Genomic DNA, 20,598 nt, shown 5'->3' with positions numbered 1-20,598 from the left:
GATTCAGGTCAGGTGATTGGCTGGGTCATTCTAGCAGTTTTATTTTCTTTTACTGAAACCAAATGATAGTTTCCTTGGTTGTGTGCTTTGGACCATTTTCTTGCTGAAATGTGCACCTCATTTCATCTTCATTATCCTGGTAGATGGCAGCAGATTTTTTTTTATCAAGGATGTCTCAGGACCTTAGTCTATTCATCATACCTTCAATTGCATGAAGTTTGCCACTGCCATATCCAGGGAAAATTAGCCCCACACCATGATATTCCTACCTCTAAACTTCACTGTTGGTATGGTGTTTTGGGGTAATATGCATTGCTTTTTGACCTCCAAACATGGTGTGTATTATGGCATTCAAAGAGTTCAATTTTGGTCTAATCTGATAGGACTATATTCTCCCAGTAATTCACAGGCTTTTTTTAAATTTTGTCAAACAAACTTTAAACATGCTTGAATGGGCTTTCTCTTTCTTCATGTGTTCAATGTTTTTTCCCTGTGTCATTTCTCATTATTACACATACCGTATATACTCGAGAGTAAACCGACCCGAGTATAAGCCGAGGTACCTAAATTTGCCACAAAAAACTGGGAAAACTTATTGACTCCACTATAAGACAGGTATACATTGTCCCCTCATCCCTATCCTGGTATGCATGGCTCCCCATCCCTGTCCTTGTATGCATAGTTCCCCGTTCCTGTATTCATGGCTCCCCATCCCTGTATGCATGGCTCCTTATCTCCATCTTAGTAATCGAACCCAAAGAGTGGTGGTAAATGGCTGCACATCCAGTTGAAAGAATGTCTTAAGTGGAGTACCACAGGGTCCTGTCCTGGGCCCTGTATTGTTCAACATCTTTATAAATGATTTAGGTGAAGCAATTGAGGGTACACTGATTAAATTTGCTGATGACACAAAGCTAGGAGGGATAGCTAATACTAGAGAAGAGAGAGAGGATTCAAAATATATAAATAAACTGGAGCAGTGAGCAGCAACTAACAGAATGGTCTTTAACAAGGAAAAATGTACTACATCTGGGCAATAAAAATAAAAAAAGCATATACAGAATGGGGGGAATAGGGCTAAGCAACAGCACATGTGAAAAAGACTTAGGTATACTAATAGATCATAAACTGAACATGAGTCAACAGTGTGATGCAGCAGCAAAAAAGGCAACTGCAATTCTGGGTTGTATTAACAGAAGAATACAGCCTAGTTCATGCAAAGTCATTATTGCCCTCTACTCCTCTTTGGTCAGACCTCATCTGGAATACTGTGTCCAATTTTGGGCACCACATTTTAAAAAAGACATCAACAAACTGGAGCAAGTTCAGAGAAGTGCGACCAGAATGGTGACCGGTCTGAAAACCATGTCCTATGAAGAATGGTTACAGGATTTGGGAATGTTTAGCTTGCAAAAAAGAAGACTGAGAGGAGACTTAAAAGCTGTCTACAAATATCTCAAGGGCTGTCACATTGTAGAAGGATCATCACTATTCTCATTTGCACAAGGAAAAACTAGAAACAATGGGATGAAACTGATTGGGAGGAGACAGATTAGATATTAGAATATTAGAAAAAACCTTTTTGAGAGTTAGGGTGATCAATGAGTGGAACAGGCTGCCACGAGAGGTGGTGAGTTATCCTTCCATGGAAATCTTCAAACATAGGCTGGACAGACATTTGTCTGGGATGATTTAGTGAATCCTACTTTGAGCAGGGGGTTGGACCAGATGACCTACGAGGTCCCTTTCAACTCTACCATTCTATGATTCTATGATTCTATGATCCTTGTATGCATAGCTCATTATCCCCAATCCCTGTATGCATGGTTCCTATTAAAAAGAACACTTCCTGCTTACCTTCCCTGCACTCCCGCACTGCATCTCGTTCCGGTGTCAGCAGCTCTTCCTGCCAAGCAATCATGTGCCCCCACTCATTAAGCTAATAAATATTCACTCCATGCCTATGGGAGAGGAGAGACATGAATATTCATTACAGAAATGAGCAGGGGACACGTGATCACTCAGATGGAAGAGCTGCTGGTGCCGGAATGAGATGCAGCGAGGGCACGCAGGGAAGGTAAGTAGGATGTGTGCTGGAAGCCAGAGGCTGCGGCTGCAACTGCGCACTATAAGAGAAATGAATATTCACTGGCAGCACAATGAATAATCATTTCTCTTTAGTGTACACAGACTTCAGCTGCAACTGCCAACTCCTGCATCTGTGACCCGCTGCTCCACCACTCCCCCTCCCTCACCGACTTTCTGGGACAATCGCTCGTGTATAATATGAGGGGGGTGTTTTCAGCACAAAAAAAGTGCTGAAAAACTCAGATTATACATGAGTATATATGGTAACTGTGTGGATTAACCCTAGAACGCATACCTGGGGCCTCGCAGGCCTGCCAGGTTACTTGTTTTCTATTCTCTGTAAAAGTACTTTAGTTAGAATTTTGAAAATCTAGGTAATCCTCAGGTATATAGTTGTTAGTAATTTCCAGTTATTCATATATTTTTATGTTACAGACATTTCGGTATAACAACCTTTTTTTGGGACTACCCCATATTCACGCACCTGGGGCCTTTTAGGCCTGTACTAGGTTTACATGTGATACCCAGTCTTTTTGTCTGTGTTGTTGCTGGGGAAGAACTTTTATGACTCTGCTATTGCTGGGAAGAGTGTGGATTCTGCATGACAACATGGTCATGCGATCTTGGAAGGGAGGCTCCCTCACAAAGTCATGTGTCTCTGACCTCATCGCAGGTCTTTTTGTCCTAATTGCTGGAGAGACTTTGGAGGAAGAATTCAGCTTTCTTTTGTCTGGAAATAGAAACTTTCTGAGCTCCAAAACCAGAGGCTTCCACTGCACTACAAGAAAGTGATCTGTTGAAGGTAAGAGGAGGGGGGCTGCACTTTACCCGCTTTATATCGCTTGGTGTGCTGGGACCCTAACAAAGAGTCTTATCACATACTGTTTACAGTGCACAAGCCTGATTGTAATATTTTTTTTTCTTTTTAGTTTACTGACATCTAAAATTACAATGGCACAGTCTACTTCCAGGGGATTGACTGACCATGAAAATCGAGGAGATTGTTTTCAATAGTGATGACGAAAGTGAAATTTCTTTGTCTGATGAAGAGTACATGCCACCAGCTAATGTATCAACTGCATTGTCCAGCGATTCTTCAGATGATGAAGAAGTAGTGGATCCAGCAGAACGTTCAAATAGAACATCTAAAACGAATATTTTTAGGAACAGTACTGCTGTGGCTCCTGCACGTACCCCATCAAATAACATTATTAGAGTTGCTCAAGGAGCTGTCGGAATTCCCCAATTCATGTCCAAAAGAGATGTTTTCTGTAAATTTGTTTCGGATGATATTGCAGATGAAATAGTTTTGTGCACTAACGTAGAAGGAAAACGTATCGCTTCAGGAAGAAAAAAAACATGTAAAAATATAACTAAAGAGGAACTAAATGCTTATATTGGCCTTACTCTTCTGGCAGGATCGACAAAATCATACGATGTTCCAATCAGAGAGTTATTTCAGAACCCATTTACAGATCCACACTACAAAGCTACTATGTCCATCAATAGATTTGAGGGTATTCGGAGATGCCTTCGTTTTGATGAAAAGAGAATTCACTCTGTGAGGTTGGCAACCGATAAATTAGCCCTTATTAGCTATATCTGGAATCTTTTTATCAAGAACTGTACAAAGCTTTACCATTCCAGTGATAATGTGACAGTGGACGAGCAACTTCTTGCCTTTAGGGGACGTTGCAAATTCATTCAGTATATGCCCAGTAAGCCAGCTAATTATGGCATAAAAATTCTCTGGATGTGCGATTCAGCAAGCTGTTGTGGGATGAATGGTCTGATTTACTGTGGCAAAGAAACTGATGCTCCAGTCCAGAAAGACCTATGTTCCGACAGTAAAAACACTTGCTCTACCAATTTTCAATTCAGGAAAAAATATTACAATGGATAATTACTTTACCAATTTTGAAATGGCCAACTTTTTGCTTCAAAAGCAACTTACACTTGTTGGTACTATGAGGCCAGACCGCCGCGAAATTCCTCCAATCATGAAGCACAATGCACAGCGAACAATCTACGAGAGTGTATTCGGTTTCTGCAATCAAGCAACAATGGTGTCTTTTAAAGCCAAGAATGAAAAATCTGTGATATTACTGAGTACAATGCATCATGATGGAAGTATTGACACCAATGACAGGAAAAAAAACTTGAAATCATACTGCATTATAATAAGACAAAAGGAAGTGTCGACAAGATGGACAAAATAATTGGAGAGTATTCGTGCAAAAGGCAGACTAAACGTTGGCCTGTTGCCCTTTTTTCCAATATCCTTGATGTGTCAGCCCTCAATAGCTACATTGTTTATTGTCAAACTAATCCAGAATTCCATGCCAACAGGAAAGACAAGAGACGTCTATTTTTGACAGAACTTTGTTATGAACTTTTGATGCCTACTATGATGGAGAGAAGCAGCATGATATGCTTATCAAGGCAAATTACGGAGGCAATAATCCGATGTGGAATACGCTTTCTGGAACATCCAGAGCAAAGAGAAAAAAAAAGAAAGCGCTGCTATATTTGTCCAGCAAAGAAGGAAAGAAAATCGGAGCGTTTCTGTTCTAATTGCGGACAAAATGTATGCATGGAACATTCAGCCGAAAAAATAATATGTGAGAATTGTCGGGGGAATATGTAAAGTTACAAATAAATATTCCTGCACCAAGTTTGCTACAACCAAAAAAATGTTTTCATAACAAAATTGCATATAGAATGCCTATATTTGGCATGCCCGTTTACTTACTTTTTTGTTGTTTTATGCACATAATTATGTTTTGAAATATACACATCTTAGGCTGTGTTCCCAGTAGCACTGGGGTTCGCCAGAAGGGGATCCATAATAGATCTGACCTCCTGGTAACTCCAGCTAAGGCTGCTGGAATGGCGGGATTCCGCCAGCCTTAGCTGAGGTCACCAGGAGGTCAGATCCATTACGGATCCCCTCCTGGCGGACCCCAGCGCTAGTTGGAATGCATCCTTACCTTGCAATTGTAAAATACATTTTGAAAAGTATTTTTATTTGAGTTATTCCGTGTTATTTGCACATAGGCCTAAAAGGCCCTAGGTGCATGAATATGGGGTAGTCCCAAAAAAAGGTTGTTATACCAAAATGCCTATAACATAAAAATATATGAACAACTGGAAATTACTAACAACTATATACCTGAGGAATACCTAGAGTTTCAAAATTCTAACTAAAGTAATTTTACAGAAAATAGAAAACAAGTAACCTAGCAGGCCTGCGAGGCCCCAGGTATGCGTCCACCAGCCTTAGCTGGGGTCACCAGGAGGTCAGATCCATTACGGAATCCCATCCTGGCGGACCCCTGCACTAGTGGGAATGCATCCTTACTTTGCAATAAACTTTGAAAAGTATTTTTATTTGAGTTATTCCATGATAATTGTAAACAGGCCTAAAAGGCCCCAGGTGCATGAATGTGTAGATTTCTATGGGTATGCGTTCTAGGGTTAAGCGGATTGATGTCAACATCTGGAGGAGAATTCCATGTTAATAGCACCTTTAGAAATATAGTTGTGCTCAAAAGTTGACATACCCCAGCAGAATTTTTGCTCATCCAACCACTCATAATTAGTGGTTGGATGAAGCCATTAATTGTCAAACTACTGTGTTTTCTATTTTTTTAAATCATAATGACAACCCAAAACATCCAAATGACCCAGATCAAAAGTTCACATACCTCATTTCTTAATACCATGTATTGCCCCCTCTGACATCAATAACAGCTTGAAGTCTTTTGTGATAGTTGTGGATGATGTTCTTTATTTTCTCAAATGGTAAAGCTGCCCACTTTTCTTTGCAAAAAACCTCCAATTCATGCAAATTCCTGGTCTGTTTAGCATGAACTGCATGCTTGAGATCTCCCCAGAGTGGCTCAATGATATTGAGGTCAGGAAACTGAGATGGCCACTCCACAACCTTCACTTTGTTCTGCTGTAGCCAATGACAGGTTGACTTGGCCTTGTGTTTCTGGATCATTGTCAAGTTGAAACATCCAAGTACGTCCCATGCGCAGCTTCCGGGCTAAAGAGTTCAAATTTGCCTAAAGTATTTGCTGATTACGTGCTGCATTCATCATTCCTTCAGCTGGAACCAAGTTTCCCATGCCTTTGTAGCTCACACATCCCCAAAACATCAGCGATCCACCTTCTTGCTTTACAGTAGAAATGGTGTTCGTTTCATCATAGGCCTGTTGACTTCTCTCCAAATGTAACGTTTATGGTTGTGGCAAAAAAGTTCAAATTTGGTCTCATTACCCCAAATTACCTTGTTCTAGAGGTTTTGAGGCTTGTCTCTGTGCTGCTTGCATATTGTAGGAGAGATACTTTTTGGCATTTGTGTAGTAATGGCTTTCTTCTGGTGACTCGACCATGCAGCCCATTTTTCTTCAAGTGCCTCCTTATTTTGCATCTTGAAAGAGCCACACCACTAGTTTTCAGAGAGTGCTGTATTTCAGCTGATATTATTTGTGGGTTTTTCTTTGCATCCCAAACAATTTTCCTGGCAGTTGTGGATGATATTTTTGTTGGTCTACCTGACCGTGGTTTTGTTTTTTACAGAGCCCCTGATTTTCCATTTGTTAATTACAGTTTGAACATTGTTGACTGGCATTATCAATTCCTTGGATATCTTTTTGTATCCCTTTCCTGTTTTATACAGTTCAACTACCTTTTCCCGTAGATCCATTGACAATTCTTTTGCTTGCCCCATGACTCACAATCCAGAAACATCAGTGGCTGGATGAAAGATGCAAGAGTCTGTCTGGATCTCAGAAACTCACTCAGCTTTTATGCACACACACTGATTACAAGCAAACAAGTCACAGATGAGGATGTTACCTTTAGTAGCCATTCAAACCCATTTGAGTCAACTTCTGTGCATGTTATCATGCACACACCAGGGTATGTGAACTTTTGATCAGGGTCATTTGGATGTTTTGGGATGTCATTATGATTTAAAAAGAGAAAGCACAGTAGTTTGACAATAAATGGCAACCACGAACCATGAGTGGAGAAAAAGTTTTGGTGTTATCATTCATATTCTCTGAAAAAATGCCAAGAAAGCAAAAATTCTACCAGGGTATGTAAACCTTTGAGGAGAACTGTCTATTAACTTAGACAAATATCATGACTTGTTTTGACATGCTTGTGCTATTCTTCTTTGTGTGTTACCCATTCTGATTTTAATATTAAACTATTTTGAAACTGATGGTATAACAGATGGAAATAATACATCAGATAATAATACGTGATGAATTTTATATATTTACTATTTTACTGCATTCTGTAATGCCTTTGAAAACAATATGAATTTGTGAAACTTTATTCTCCTTTTGAAACTACAGTATTTCATTACTAACTTCAAAGGTCCTTTTGTCTGATAATGGATTTGTACAATTCACCTGTCTTATCTATGGCATTTTTTCTGGGCTGTATTGTGCATAAATATGTGTTTTTTCAGAATTTGTATTAGTCTATGCCTGATGAAGGGACCTGCATAGTCTCGAAGCTTGCAATTTGTTGCCATCTTTTCAGTAAGCTGTTAAAAGGTATCAACCACAGAGGACTCTCAATTCCAAATATTATTCTATCTACTGGCTAACACGTTACAAAGATATATATCTTTCCTGTATGTAACAACAAAGATCCAAAATTTAGAGAACATGCTGAAACGTTTCAAAGAATTGGGTAGTCTAAAGAATTTGAAGTTACATTTTTTACATTCCCAGTGGGCTACTTTCCTGAAAACTTAATGCTGTTAGCACAGAGCAAAGAGAAAGGTTTCATCAGGATATCAAGCTGATGGAATGATGATTCTAAGATAGAAGGAATGTAAACATGAGGGACTACTGCTGAATGCTTTGAAGAGAAGATCTGTTGGCCTTCTATGAAAGAAAAGGTATCAAAAGAAGCTTTGAAGAGAAAAGGAAAAAGTGCAGAAATTAATTTCCAATAAAGTTGCAGAATGATTGTTCAATACATTGTTATATATAATATTGCGAGTGTTTTTGACTACAATAAAGAATTTTCTCGTTCATCTCACTTGTATGTAAATTCACACAGTTTTGTGCAGAATCATATATATATATGATGGTTGAAGCTAGAAGTGTTGTTTTTAAATCAGGGCATAAGAAAACATAAGAATCAGTCATTGGATTTGAAACAATTTCATAAACCCAAATTCTGCATAATTATGTAACTACTGCATTTAACCTCTATACTTTAGAGACTTCATGCTATGGCGACTAGTTCAGGGAAATACTGCAGAACTTTTAAGATTGTCATTTTTTACAATAATATTAAAAGAAAATTGGCAAAGTGTATCACAGCAAGAAAAGTACCTTAGAACCTGAAAACTGTTCAGAAACAGCTTTGAAGGGAGTATAGAAAAAGGGCCAAGTTGGGTTGTTGATGTGCTCCAACATCTATTGTTGAAGAGTACACAAGCCAGGAGAATTTCCCTGCAAGACAAATGTATCCTTCCCTATATTTACTTTTGACTCAACATATCCCAAGATGTGTTGTACAAAATAATCAGCTTTAAAAAATCTATCATTTTGTGATAATTTGCTATGATGGGATGATATTCTATGTATGGCGAATTGATAGGCCTTGAGCAACATCATGATGTACCAAAGACACTGGACAATGGATTCTGACTGAAAACTGGACCAGAGCTGTTTTGCTGGACAGTTGAGGGTCAGGGCAAGGTAATTGTAGTTTTGAAACCTTTTTTTTATTCCTTTCCAGCACATGATTTTTATTGAGTTGCTAGTTGAAAAAGGCCTGCTATGACAAAAACGATGCATTGTCATTTTTGTATTTTCACTATGCTTTTCTTTTTTTTTTCAATTTATTAACAAGAACAGTAATGTCACATCACAGAAACTGTTTCTCTTGTTTTGAAAGTGCCAGTGCCAGACTGATGAAAGCCCACGAGTGCGACACTTGGCACTCCAGCACTGTAGCTATCATGAGACCCATTGGCTTGAACTCAGGTAAACTTTCAGGCTACCACAGTTTACAGCCACTGGGACTCCCAGCAGCTGCGAAGCACAGAAACCTCATGGGAAACTTTGTGGAACATTTTAATGTTACTGGAGTTTCCAGATGCTGTCACATCTAAAGGCTGTGAACTAAGGTTACCTTGGGTGTGTATTTTACCATACTTCTTAATAAATAAAAAATACATGGGATCTCCCATAATTTTCATAAGCAGCAGAGGGAAAGCCGATGGCTAAGGGCCAATGTTAATATACTGGAAAGGAGGGCAATATCCCTAAAGGTTCCCAGGCTATTAATATTAGCTCACAGATGTTTGGTTTATCTTTATTGGTTATTTTATGAGGGGACCATCAGCCCTCAGTGGCCCCAGAAATGGAGCATCAATAAGATACAGAAAATCTGGTGCTTAGCCTCACTCTTCCCACTTGACCTGTGGCGGTGGCAAGTGGGGTAATATTTGTGGGGTTGATGTCATCTTTGTATTGTCAGGTTACATCAAGCCCAGGGGTTAGTAATGGAGAGGCATCTTATTAATGTCTCCATTACTAACACATTAGTAAGTTTGGAAATAAACACACAGCATGAATAAAATCCTTTAATTGAAATAAAAATCAACACACTTATTTAAAAATAAGAAAACAAAGTTATACTCACCTTACACCTATTATATTGAAGCCCTTGTCCCCTGTAAAAGATAGAAAATAGTAAACAACCAGTATACTCATCTTACTACTAATCCATTGAAGTCCTTGTCCCCTGTGAAAAAAGAAAAATAATAAACAACCATATCTCTCACCTGTCCCATGTGAACATAATCCATCCTGTCCCATGAAGATCCAGATTATTTGTGTAGCGGTCACATGAGTAATGCGACCGCTACTCCTGCCAGCCAGAATACACTGACAGGAGCTTAATGGCTCCTGCAGTGTCTAGCGCAGAGCTGCCATGAGAAAGTTCACCATTCAAACCTGATGAACCCCCAGTGACCTCACTTATGGCACCGCACACTGCGTGAGAAAGCTCTTAAGCAGCGAGAGGCGCTGTAAGTGAGGACACCAGTGAACTTTCTCATGAGAGCCAAACGCTAGACACTGGAGGAGTCTGTTGTGTACCGGCTGGATGTGACTGTTCTCCAAATCATACCGGATGGTCGTGGCATGCTATGGATTATCTTCACATCAGACAGGTAAGACATATGGATTTTTTTACAGAGTACATGGGCATCTGTGGCTTACAAGTAAGGTGAGTATCATTGTTGTTTATTATTTATTTATTTTTTTTACAGGGGACAAGGGCTTCATTGGAATAGGCATAAGGTGGGTCTAAGTGTGATTTTTTTTATTTCACATTCTTTGAAAATTATATAAATTATATTTCACTTTCTTTGAAATTAAGAAATTTATTCTGTCTGTGTCATTTTTACTAACTATGGGGTTAGTAAAGGGAGCGTCTTATTACTAGCCTGTGGGCTTGATGTCAGCCACATTTGTCCAATGTTTTAGGATTTTCTCTTCCTAGCGCCATTGCGGTGCTGAAAGCTCTGAAATGGGGTTCAATCACATCTGTGTATATAAAATAGATGAGATTCTCAGCCAGAAAAGTTTTTTCTCACCTAACATCCATATGTCATTTGAGTGTGCGTTTTTGCCTCACCTAGCATATGACCTGCATATGCCATCTGTATGCAATGCATTTATAAAATCAACTTTTACATATAGTTATTCTCGATTTCATTTCAACGTAATTTTCTAACTATTTAAACAATCTTACATACAGATATAGATAGATAAATGATAGATACACAGCTACAGTGGGGGAAAAAAAGTATTTAGTCAGCCACCAATTGTGCAAGTTCCTCCACTTAAAAACATGAGAGAGGCCTGTAATTCACATAATATGTAGACCCCAACTATGTGTATGGGTATGTGCACACGTTGCCTGTGGAATTTTCTGAGCAGATTCTGCATCTCTTGGCAGAAAATGCAGGTAAAAATCCATGCTTTTTTATGCGGATTTGTATGCATTTGTGAAAGCTAAATAAAGATCTATTATTGAACAAAAAAAAAAGAATTGTGATGTCGTTTCTTGTCCAACCTCTTCATTTACATATTCCATTGAAAAATAATGTTTACACATAGAAGGATAGATAGATAGACAGATAGATAATAGATAGGTAGATAGATATATAGATAGATAATAGATAAATAAATATATCTATAGATAAATCTATCTATAGATCTATCTATCTATAGATATATCTATCCATCTATCTAAAGATAGATAGATACAGTGGGGCAAAAAAGTATTTAGTCAGTCAGCAATAGCGCAAGTTCCACCACTTAAAAAGATGAGAGGCGTCTGTAATTTACATCATAGGTAGACCTCAACTATGGGAGACAAACTGAGAAAAAAAAATCCAGAAAATCACATTGTCTGTTTTTTTAACATTTTATTTGCATATTATGGTGGAAAATAAGTATTTGGTCAGAAACAAACAATCAAGATTTCTGGCTCTCACAGACCTGTAACTTCTTCTTTAAGAGTCTCCTCTTTCCTCCACTCATTACCTGTAGTAATGGCACCTGTTTAAACTTGTTTTCAGTATAAAAAGACACCTGTGCACACCCTCAAACAGTCTGACTCCAAACTCCACTATGGTGAAGACCAAAGAGCTGTCAAAGGACACCAGAAACAAAATTGTAGCCCTGCACCAGGCTGGGAAGACTGAATCTGCAATAGCCAACCAGCTTGGAGTGAAGAAATCAACAGTGGGAGCAATAATTAGAAAATGGAAGACATACAAGACCACTGATAATCTCCCTCGATCTGGGGCTCCACGCAAAATCCCACCCCGTGGGGTCAGAATGATCACAAGAACAGTGAGCAAAAATCCCAGAACCACGCGGGGGGACCTAGTGAATGAACTGCAGAGAGCTGGGACCAATGTAACAAGGCCTACCATAAGTAACACACTACGCCACCATGGATTCAGATCCTGCAGTGCCAGACGTGTCCCACTGCTTAAGCCAGTACATGTCCGGGCCCGTCTGAAGTTTGCTAGAGAGCATTTGGATGATCCAGAGGAGTTTTGGGAGAATGTCCTATGGTCTGATGAAACCAAACTGGAACTGTTTGGAAGAAACACAACTTGTCGTGTTTGGAGGAAAAAGAATACTGAGTTGCATCCATCAAACACCATACCTACTGTAAAGCATGGTGGTGGAAACATCATGCTTTGGGGCTGTTTCTCTGCAAAGGGGCCAGGACGACTGATCCGGGTACATGAAAGAATGAATGGGGCCATGTATCGTGAGATTTTGAGTGCAAACCTCCTTCCATCAGCAAGGGCATTGAAGATGAAACGTGGCTGGGTCTTTCAACATGACAATGATCCAAAGCACACCGCCAGGGCAACGAAGGAGTGGCTTCGTAAGAAGCATTTCAAGGTCCTGGAGTGGCCTAGCCAGTCTCCAGATCTCAACCCTATAGAAAACCTTTGGAGGGAGTTGAAAGTCCATGTTGCCAAGCGAAAAGCCAAAAACATCACTGCTCTAGAGGAGATCTGCATGGAGGAATGGGCCAACATACCAACAACAGTGTGTGGCAACCTTGTGAAGACTTACAGAAAACGTTTGACCTCTGTCATTGCCAACAAAGGATATATTACAAAGTATTGAGATGAAATTTTGTTTCTGACCAAATACTTATTTTCCACCATAATATGCAAATAAAATGTTAAAAAAACAGACAATGTGATTTTCTGGATTTTTTTTTCTCAGTTTGTCTCCCATAGTTGAGGTCTACCTATGATGTAAATTACAGACGCCTCTCATCTTTTTAAGTGGTGGAACTTGCACTAATGCTGACTGACTAAATACTTTTTTGCCCCACTGTATATCTATAAATAGATAGATAATAACAAGCCAGATGTTTAGTAATAAACATTATAAAATGGTACATAAAGAGTAAGGCCGGGGTCACACTTGTGAGAGACTCGCATGGGTCTCTCGCATCAATACCCGGCACTGCTGCTGGCACTCGGGACCAGATTGTGTGGCTGCATGTATTTCTAGGCAGCTGAACGCTCTCTTCTCGAATGCCAGCGGCAGTTCCGTCTATTGATGTGAGAGACTCGTGCGAGTTTCTCACAATTGTGACCCAGGCCTTAAACGCAATATCTGTTTAATTTATAAAAAAAATTGAAAAAAATGGCGTGGGCTTCCGCACAATTTTCTGCACCAGAGGGGGAAAGCCAACAACTAGGGGCCAATGTTTACAGCCTGGAAAGGGATTAATACCCATGGATCTTCCCAGGCTATGAAAATCAGCCTGCAGCTGTATATTTAGCCTTTACTGGCTAATAAAATAGGGGGACCCTTCAAAAAAAGATGATGTGGAGTCCCCCTATAATTAAGAGCCAGAAAAGGCTATGCAGACAGCTGCGGGCTGATATTCATAGCCTAGGAAGGGGCCATGGATATTGCCCCCCTGGCTACAAACATCATCTCACAGCCACCCCAGAAATGGCACATCTATAAGATGCGGCAATTCCAGCACTTATCCTCTCTCTTCCCACTGCCCTGTTGTGGTGGCTTATGGGGTAATAGGGGGTTTATGTCACCTTTGAATTGTAAGGTGACATCAAGTCGGTTTAGTAATGGAGAGGTGTCAATAAGACACCTATCTATTACTAATCCTATAGTTGTTAATGGGTTAAATAAACACACACACATGCAGAATAAAGTATTTTAAAGAAATAGAACACCACACAGTATTGCCATTTTTATTATACTGGTAATCCATGTGATGCCCTCTATCTTCTTGAAAAAAAGAAAAAATAATAAACCAACACAAGTACTCCCTGGTCCGATGCAGTCCATATAATAATGGTCTCCCCTATAGAGCTGTCACATCAGGAGATGTGACAGCTCTATAGTCCTCCAGTAACACACTGACAGTAGACAATGGCTCCTGAAGTGCCTCACTGAAGAGGTTACCTAAGTTCAGGCTCTCGCTTTACAGCACCGCTGCATGAGAATTTTCCCACGCAGCGGTGCCGCAAGTGACAGTATGAACTCTGCACTCACAGTTCCGGAGGGATACAGTGCGGAAGGATACCTTCCGTCACTCATTGTATCACTGGAGCCCTTGGAGGGGGTTGCATCTGCTGATGTGACCTCCTTCCATGGGAGATCATCATGGGACACGCATTATTAAATTGATTACATCGGATCAGGGAGTATAATGTTGGTTTATTAGTTTTAGTTTTTTTACAGCTGATTTAGGGCTTTGGGGAATAGCTGTATGGTGAGTATGTACTGTATGTTGTATGTAGTATATATACTGTATGTCTATATGTATGTACTGTATGTCTATATGTATGCACTGTATATGTGTGTATGTGGGGTTTTTTTTACACTTGAAAACAGTAGCCGGATAATGGGACTACTACTGTCCCATCATCCGGCTACCTGTCACTGCAGCAGGTATAGCCGGATGGGACTAGTTGTCCCATCGGACGATGCCTGCCTACGTACACAGCCCCGCACACATCCGCAGACCCCAGCACAGCCCCACAGACCCCCGCACACACACAGACACACACAGCCCCGCAGACCCCCGCACACCCCCGCACACAGACACACACAGCCCTGCAGACTCCCACACAGCCCTGCAGACCACCGCCAATACACACAGACACACACAAACACTTGCACACAGACACACACATCCTCTCTGCACACACAGTCTCCGCCCACACACAGCATCCGCTCACACTCTGCCCACACACTCTTTCCCTTCCTGATCTGCAGCGTTTCTCGCAGGCACATCCGCAGCAAATCCGCAGATCTTTTTTAAACCTGTGGTTTTGCTGCGGATTGGCCTGACACAATGTAAGTCAATGGGTGCAGAAACGCTGCAGATCCACAAAAAGTATTGAAATGCTGCGGAAAATAAAACGCTGCAAATCCGCTTGATTTTTTTCTGCAGCATGTGCACAAAAATTTTCAATTTCCCTTTGACTAACATTGCTTGTGCACTATACTGCAGATTTGATGCAATTCCGCACGTCCAAAAACGCTGCGGATCTGCATCTTAATCCGCAACGTTTGCACATAGCCTGAGAGTCAAAATGGGAAAACAAATACAGAAAATCACCTTGTCTGATTTGGCAAGATTTATTTTTGCAAATTATAGTGGAAAATAAGTATTTGGTCATTAACAAAAGTTAATCTCAATATTTTGCTATATATCCTTTGTTGGCAATGACAGAGGTCAAACATTTTCTGTAAGTCTTCACAAGGTTGGCACACACTGTTGGTGGTATGTTGGCCCATTCCTCAATGCAGGTCTCCTCTAGAGCAGTGATGTTTTGGGCCTGTCGCTGGGCAACACGAACTTTCAACTCCCTCCAAAGGTTTTCTATGGGGTTGAGATCTGGAGTGTGGCTAGGCCACTCCAAGACCTTCATATGCTTCTTTTGAAGCCACTCCTTCATTGCCCTGGCTGTGTGCTTGGGATCATTATCATGCTGAAGACCCATCCACATTTCATCTTCAATGCCCTTTCTGATGGAAGGAGGTTTGCACTCAAAATCTCACGATACATGGCCCCATTCATTCTTTCATGTACACAGATTAGTCATCCTGTTCCCTTTGCAGATAGACAGCTCCAAAGCATGATGTTGCCACCCCCATGCTCCACAGTAGGTATTGTGTTCTTTGGATGCAACTCAGGATTCTGTCTCCTCCAAACACGATGAGTTTTATTTCTACCAAACAGTTCTACTTTAGTTTCATCAGACCATTTGACATTCTCCCAATACACTTCTGGATAATGCAAATGCTCTCTTGAAAACTTCAGATGGGCCCAGACATGTACTGGCTTAAGCAGGGGGACACGTCTGGCACTGCGGAATCTGAGTCCCTGGCGGCGTAGTGTGTTACTGATGGTAGCCTTTGTTACAGTGGTCCCAGCTCTATGCAGGTCATTCACTAGATTCCCCGTGTGGTTCTTGGATTTTTGCTCACCGTTCTTGTGATCATTTTGACCCCACCGGGTGAGATCTTGCATGGAGCCCCAGATTAAGGGACATTATCAGTGGTCTTGTATGTCTTCCATTTTCTTATTATTGCTCCCACAGTTGATTTCAGCACACCAAGCTGCTTGCCTACTACAAATTCAGTCTTCCCAGCCTGGTGCAGAGCTACGATTTTGTTTCTGGTGTCCTTTGGTCTTCACCATAGTGGAGTTTGGAGTGTGACTGTTTGAGGTTGTGGACAGGTGTCTTTTATACTGATAACAAGTTCAAACAGGTGCCATTACTGCAGGTAATGAGTGGAGCACAGAGGAGCCTCTTAAAGAAAATATTCAGATCTGTGAGAGACAGAAATCTTGCATGTTTCTAGGTGACCAAATACTTATTTTCTGCCATACATTGCAAAATAATTCTAGCCAAATCAGACAAGGTGATTTTCTGGATTTGCTTTCTCATTTTGAACAGTTGAACAGCTTGCAATAGCAGAGTCAGTATCTCCAAGACAAACAGAAATTATATTAGATGTTTATTGTTCTGTTAGCAGCTTGACTCAGATTTGGAGCAGAAGTGATGTCTGGTAATGGTACACCACTGCTGAAGTTTATCTGCAGTGATTCCTTCAGCGCATGCCACTGGTCAGGCTGCACTTTTACTCTTTTTTCACTGCCCAGGGAATTCTCATTTGCCTCTTGGCAGCCCTGTGAGACCCAGACACAGGATTAAGGTACCACGGCACTCTCCTTATGTCTTTTGAGGATTTACAACAGAGACTATACACGTCACGCACCTCTCGCAATTCAGAGCAGGCATCAGCTCTCATCTTCAACTTACAGCTGAGGTTGTGGTGCTTTCTCGGGCTTGCTTCACACTCCGCTGAACTTTCCAGGTTGGACCATCCATACATGGAACACTATTGATCACACTTCAATCTGTGACCAGTGTACTATGGCACCTTCTTTCCATCACCTCAGAAGATTTGTACTCAAGTCAACTCAAGTTACTGTTTGACAGTAACAGTGCATTAGGTAAAAGTATGCCTTTTTCTTTTACTTTTTACTGCAACTGTCAATCAGTTTACATACCCCATCATATCTTTAGCACTAATTTTACATGTTACTCTCCCCCAGTCTTGGAGTTATTCCTTGGGTCATCAAAAAAGAGGATATATCTGATATAATTTCTGTTTGTCTTGGAGACACTAACCCTGCTATTGCAAGCTGTTCAAGTGTGTTGCTGACTTTGTCCTTTGGCACCTCATATGATATTGATTTCATTATATAAAAAAACAAACTTTTTACTTACCTAGAGGATCTACCTCAAATATATGTCTTGAGCTCATGCTTTTCCTGACCTTTGGCACCATTTTGGAATTTTTTAATATTTTTTTATATGTTCATTTCTAGACAACAGGTGGAAGTTTTCCAACAAATCAGGTAGCTGGGTAGGTTTTAGTGTATATAGAACCAGTGGTATTGTCTTCTATATCGCCCAATCTATCGATATATATAAAAATAATGAATCCGATCGGTAAACAGAGCAATGAGAAAAAAATCAAAACGCCAGAATTACTTTGTTTGCAACATTGACCCAGCCCCAGATTCCAAAAAATGGAGACGCTATGGGTCTCGGAAAATGGCAACATATTTTTTTTTATATAAACTTTTGATTTTTTTTCACCACTTAAAAAAAAATTATCTATACATGTTTGGTATCTGCAAACTCGTAATGATGTGGAAAATCATAATGGCAGGTCAGTTTTTGCATTTAATGAACATTGTAAAAAAAAAAAAAAAAACAATTGTGGAATTGCACTTTATTTGCAATTTCACCGCACTTTCAATTTTTTTCCCATTTTCCAGTAAAAGATATGGTACTCAAAAATAAGTCCTCTCATCCATATGCTGTAGTGAGCAGGGACATCAGTAATGTGACTGCTCATCATGGCAGCTGGAACACACTGACAGAAGCATCTGAATATGGCCACTGTGATGAGCGCTGACATCAGTAAGGTTATCGCAGTTCATAGCCGATGACATGCTGTAACCTTACTGACGTCACCGCTCACAGCGTGAGAAATTTCTATCTGCTTTCCCATAGCTGGTTAATAAAAATGAAGGGAATCACACGCCATTTTTTCTTTTACTAGCTAAATACATGTACAGTGAGATAAACATGCACTGCCCTAATTATACACACATGGTAAAAATTGTTGGTACCCCTCATTTAATGACAGAAAAACCCACAATGGTCACGGAAATAACTTGAATCTGACAAAAGTAATAATAAATTAAAAAATCTATGAAAATAAACAAATGAAAGTCAGACATTGCTTTTTAACCATGCTTCCACAGAATTTAAAAAAAAAATAAAAGTCATGAAATAGGTCTGGACAGAAATGATGGTACCCTTAACTTAATATTTTGTTGTGCAACCTTTTGAGGCAATCACTGCAATCAAACGATTCCTGTAACTGTCAATGAGACTTCTGCACCTCTCAACAGGTATTTTGTCCCACTACTCAAGAGCAAACTGCTCCAGTTGTCTCGAGTTTGAAGGTTGCCTTTTCCAGACAGCATTTTTCAGCTCTTTACAAAGATGCTCAATAAGATTTAGGTCAGGACTCATAGAAGGCCGCTTCAGAATAGTCCAATGTTTTCCTCTATGCCATTCTTGGGTGTTTTTAGCTGTGTGTTTTGGGTCATTATCCTGTTGCAAGACCCATGACCAGCACATTTCTCTAGAATCCCTTGATAGTCTTGAGATTTAATTGTACCTTGTACCAGATGTAGAACAGCAGCCCCAGAACACAACAGAGCTTCCTCCATGTATAACAGTAGGAACATTATTCTTTTCTTGATATGCTTCATTTTGTCTACCTATGAACATAGATGTGCCTTGCCAAAAAGATCCATTTTTGTCTCATCTGTCCATAGGACATTCTCACAGAAGCTTTGTTGCTTGTCAACATGTAGTTTGGTAAATTCCAGTCTAGCTTTTCTATGATTTTTTTTCAGCAATGGTGTCCTTCTTGGTCGTCTCCCATGAAGTCCACTTTGGCTCATACAACGACGGATGGTGTGATCAGACACTGATGTTCCTTGAGCTTAAGGTTCACCTTTAATCTGTTTAGAGGTTACTCTGGTCTCTTTTGTTGCCATTAGTATTATCTGTCTTTTTGATTTGTCATTAATTTTCCTCCTGCGGCCACATCTAGGGAGGTTGGCTACAAGCAATTTCTGAATAATATGTGCAACTGTAGTCACAGGAACATCAAGCTGCTTGGAGATGGTCTTACAACTTTTACCTTTAACATTTTTGTCTATTTTTTTTCTAATCTCCTGAGACAACTCTTTCCTTCGCTTCTTCTTATCCATGTTGAGTGTGATAAACACCATGTCACCAAACAGCAGAGTGAGTATCTGTAGCCCTATATACAGGCCCACTCACTGATTCCAAGATAATAGACACCTAAGATGCTAGCGAGTGGTCACACCTTGATTTAACATGTCCCCTTTGTCACATTATTTTCAGGGGTACCATCATTTCTGTCCAGGCCTATTTCATGAGTTTTATTTATTTTTAATTCTGTGAAAGAATGGTTGAAAAACAATGTCTGACTTTCATTTGTTTATTTTCATATATTTTATTTATTTATTATTACTTTTTGTCAGATTCAAGTTATTTCTGTGACCATTGTGGGTTTTTCTGTTATTAAATAAGGGGTAGTTTGGACACACCTTCTCATTTAAAGATTTTTCTGTATTTTCATGACTATGAAAATTGTACATTCACACTGAAGGCATCAAAACTATGAATTAACACATGTGGAATTATATACTTAACAAAAAAGTGTGAAACAGCTGAAATTATGTCTTACATTCTAGGTTCTTCAAAGTAGCCACCTTTTGCTTTGATGACTGCTTTGCACACTCTTGGCATTCTCTTGATGAACTTCAAGAGGTAGTCACCGGGAATGGTCTTCCAACAATCTTAAAGGAGTTCATAGAGATACTTAGCACTTGTTGGCCCTTTTTCCTTCACTCTGCGGTCCAGCTCACCCCAAACCATCTTGATTGGGTTCAGGTCTGGTGACTGTGGAGGTCAGGTCATCTGGCATAGGACCCCAGCGCTCTCATTCTTGGTCAAATAGCCCTTACACAGCCCGGAGGTGTGTTGGGGTCATTGTCCTGTTGAAAAATAAATGATGGTCCAACTAAACGCAAACCGGATGGAATAGCATGCCGCTGCAAGATGCTGTTGTAGCCATGGTGGTGGTGACCCGATCCGTGGCCCTGGGCACCCATCTTAAAGGGAAGGTCCTTAAAGGGGTTTGAATAAAGTAATAAAAGTTTATGATGCCACTTGTGGTATTCGGTCAGGTGTGATCGACGCTGCTTAAAGGCGTCCACTGGGATGATGTTATGGAAGCAGGGATGGCA

This window comes from Ranitomeya imitator, chromosome 1 (assembly GCF_032444005.1).
Source record: "Ranitomeya imitator isolate aRanImi1 chromosome 1, aRanImi1.pri, whole genome shotgun sequence".
NCBI classification, from domain to species: Eukaryota; Metazoa; Chordata; class Amphibia; order Anura; family Dendrobatidae; genus Ranitomeya; species Ranitomeya imitator.
The sequence above is the reverse complement of the archived record's forward strand: the minus strand, read 5'-3'. Positions refer to the sequence as shown.